Here is a 4023-nt window from a genome sequence, read left to right on the forward strand (position 1 = left end):
GTATTTAAAAAATATTTATTTATTTATGCATACAAAAACTGGGTTACAGGCCAGAGGTGAGGACTGAGAGGATTCACTAGAGACAGAGTGGGAAGCAGAACAAGAAGATTGACTGAAATACACTGCTGAGGGGAGCAGTGGTTGAGTTGGGAGAGGTGCCACACCATGGGGGTCACCTCCATGGCCAGGGGTTGAACTCATGCTGCAGTGGCTGTAGAGAGCTTTAACCTGTTGCTCCACCAGGGAGAACACTAACTGCATATTTGTTTTATATCAGGCTCTCTGCTAGGTGCTAGGAATGTAGTGGTAAGCAGCATGTATATCGTTTTGGGAGCATACAATGTGATGAACTAAAATTCTTTCTAGATACACTTCTATAGGTTAGTAGTTAGTTCAAAATCCCCAAAAATATATGCAATCTGGCAGTATCAATATTAAGATCAATATCCTTTATTCCAGATAGGTACATATGGACAAAATCTAATTTTTTTTATTTTTTAGGGGAAGCAAAAAGAATAATGTTAAGAGCATGGGTAGATCTCAGCTCCACCATCTACTAAGTTTTTGACTTTGGGCACATTACTCAGAGCTCATTGTTCTTATCTTAGTTCTGATCATTTAAGAATTAAATAAGTGGGTATCTATAGAGAACTTAGGTCAGTGGCTTATGGATAGAGTTCAAAGAGGAAGAAAAGTCCATTTTTTCATCAATGAATTTTGAATAACATGTAGGTCATATAGATAGTAAATACAGATGTCAGAATGTGGATATAAAGACTCAAAAAGATGAAAACTCCATTTTTCTCTTTCACCTTTCCTGATGCTAATGAGGCTATTATACTTCTAGAAATTTCAGCATTTTATTGTAGGGGTCATAATGGCACAGACTCTAGAGTTGACTGGTTTGAATTTCTGCTCTGTTACAGTCTTGTGGCATAGAGCAAGATAACCTTTATTCCTTGGTTTTCTCACCTGTAAAAAGGAACTAATACAAATACCTATATCATTATACAGTGAGATTGTCAAGAAGACTAAATAATTAATTTAGGCCAGGACTTTTAAACTGTGTTTAGCAAATAACACTACTATTGTTATTGTTGTTAATATTAGTAAGTATCAATTATGTATTGCTTAGTGGTTTGGGGGAAATAAAATGATCATTGACTTAATTTCAAATCTCAGTTTGTTTTTTCGATGTGCATATCCCTTATCTCTATAACTCTATGTAAGATCCTAAGGACTATTTACCCTTAGTGTTGTACATAAGTGACTAACATGTACTTACTCAAATAATTGGCCTTTTCATTTCCATTTGGAGGCTTCAGTGGATTTTGGAAATAATGACAATTTCTGTGAGGCATTATTTAATGCAGAATAATTTGCTATATTTGGTAATTGTTTAGTGAAATTAATAGATATTAATTATTATATCTCAGACTCTATGGTGTTATTTCTTTTTCTTGACTGGAACCTTCAATTTTCTATACTCCATATTTCTCTTAGTTCAAACCACAGATATAATTTACAATTGTATTAGATGGGGGTGGGGGGTTAAATAGTTTTGAAAAAGTCAAGTTCAACTGAAGTAGTTCAGTGTCCCACGCGATTAAATAATCTTTGTGTTCTTCTGAAGCAATGTGAACTATTACTTCTGAAATTTCCATTTTTAAATATACTGTACAGCTTATCATTATTAGGCTCTTAAATAATTCTTTTGGGAAAGTTTTTGTTTTGTTTCTTTTAACAAAATTTACTCTCTGTAGCAGAGATATATTTTCTATCACATCTTCTGGTTGCTTTTCTGAACTGATGCTATTGATTTTTGGTAAGCAGAAGTGGTTTATTGTGTTTAATGAGTATTTTTCTCTTTCTCATCCCCATTTCTATTTCTGCATTTCATGAGTTGGAAAGCCCTTCTGTACTCTTAACCAGGAAAATGTCTGTTCTCATTTAGTGTCTTTACTATGTATGTAAAGTTAGCCTGAAGGTTTTCTAGACATGCTATTGAAACATCAGCATGGTTTAGAGCTGGGATTAAGACACTCCATGATTGGTAATGACACAGCATTTCTCCATCCTTTCCTTGAAATCACAAGTTTCTGGTGTTGCGAGACATTATTTTATTTATTTATTTTAAAATGTATTTATTTATATTTTACATCCTTTTTCTTTCTTTCTTTTTTCTTTGATAATGTTTGCTTTCTTTTCTCAGGTATAATCCCCATAGAATTTCCACTACCAGCGAGAGACATTTATTTTAAAGCATTAGAAATTTATTTTAAATGAATTTATAGTGGTATTCTCTTTAAAGAGAATACCTCTTTTTTAAAGTGTGGGATCATACATTAAATTCCAAAATAAATAATATAGAGGCAAAGAAAGGTTCAGAATGGGTATTACAATGGACCTTTTAAAACTTTAGAGTGGGCGTTTATTTAAAATACTTAAAACAGAAGATCAATGACCAATAAACAACATGTTTCAGTTTTCATAGATGCCTGAAAACCTATTTTTGCTGTCTTACGTTTCTGAGTTATTAGGATCACATGTAAAGTGACCTTTCCTTGAAAACACTGATTCTGATTCAAATGTACCCTCTTCAGGTACTCTTCACCATCTATAAACTAGTTCCTCCCAGTGATTGTCTTCTAGCCTTTCAGTCCTGCACAGTCTGGTCCTGTCATCTTCAGGGCACTTAACACTGTCTGAAATTAATATTTGGCAGCTGTTTGTTGTTTTTTTTTGGTGTGTTCATTGACTCATACTTCTTGGTTTAGAATATAACCCTCGACTGTATTGCCTCTATTGAATTTCAAATTTCTAGAATTATGCTTGGCATTTAATAGTTACTAAATTAAAACAATAAATGAGGGATTCCATACCTTTTGTTAATAGATTCTTCTTCATGTAGTGGTTTATTTGATGACAACCTCTCAGGTTAAAACAGTTTTGGTCACATTTTACAGGATCTAAAAGGATGTGCTGGAAAAGACAGTGTTTGAAATGATGGGTAGGAAGTCTACAAGTATGAATGTACAAATTTTGACAGAGATAAATGTTTAATCTAGGATAAGAACACTCATCTAACAATAGATAACACATGTATGAGGTATTCCTGAAAAAAGTCAGGGACTACTCTCTGTCTTACTGTCTTGTTTCGTAAGACAAGTGTCTTAGATTCACTGTTAGAATTTCATCAGTACTGCAGAGATCACATTTATATTAATACTGTTGTTTACATATAAACAGATTTAGTTTTGTTCTAAAAATTCTTCCATTTTCATTACACATTTAATAGTTTACCAACTAATTGCATATGGACTGTATAATGCTTACTTTTATTTTTTGTTGGAATGACTTTTAAAACTCGGTTTTGGAGGCCATTAGACTAAAATATTCTGAACTTTCACTTTTGAGGCAGAGGGAATGAACGGTAGCTAATATGTTATAGTAGTTGAAATATACTATTCAGTAATAATCAGTATTTATGTTTAATGACATAAAAATACATGTTTTATAAGATTACTAAATGCTACACAGAAGTGATAATGATTCTCAATTAATAAATTTATGCCATAATGAAAAAAGAAGCAAAGTATGTAGTGAATTTTTATCTGGTAGTGAATTTTTTCCCCCTTGAGTAAAGTAAAATATACTGAGTAATTAAAAATCTTTTTTCTATCATAATATATTCAGGTAAATCAGCGTGAAGAAAATTTTTGATTCTAGATTGTGAGAAATTAGTATACAAATAGAAAATTTGTTATTGATATATTATTTTTTGAAAGATTCTTTGGATGGTGAATCCTAAATTTTAAGTGACTATTAAATTCTATTTATTTCTAGTGAGTATCATAAAAAATTAATGGAGATTGATTTTAAATGTTCAAGGGGTAGAAACTGACAGAATAAAAACTTAAATCTTTTTTTTTTAAGATTTATTTATTTATTTATATGGAACTGGGGTACAGGCCAGAGATGTGGAGGGTGAGAGGATTCACCAGAGACAGAGAAGGGAGCAGA

At 32.1% G+C, this 4023-nt stretch overlaps 1 protein-coding gene across 1 annotated transcript in view; it reads left to right on the plus strand.

Moving 5' to 3' along the window:
- HOMER1 (homer scaffolding protein 1) overlaps positions 1 to 4023 on the plus strand; it is a 112397-nt gene that overhangs the window by 42884 nt on the left and 65490 nt on the right. The gene's annotated exons all lie outside the window — the stretch shown is intronic.

This window comes from Condylura cristata, unplaced genomic scaffold, assembly GCF_000260355.1.
Source record: "Condylura cristata isolate star-nosed mole 26May11 unplaced genomic scaffold, ConCri1.0 scaffold00007, whole genome shotgun sequence".
NCBI lineage: Eukaryota > Metazoa > Chordata > Mammalia > Eulipotyphla > Talpidae > Condylura > Condylura cristata.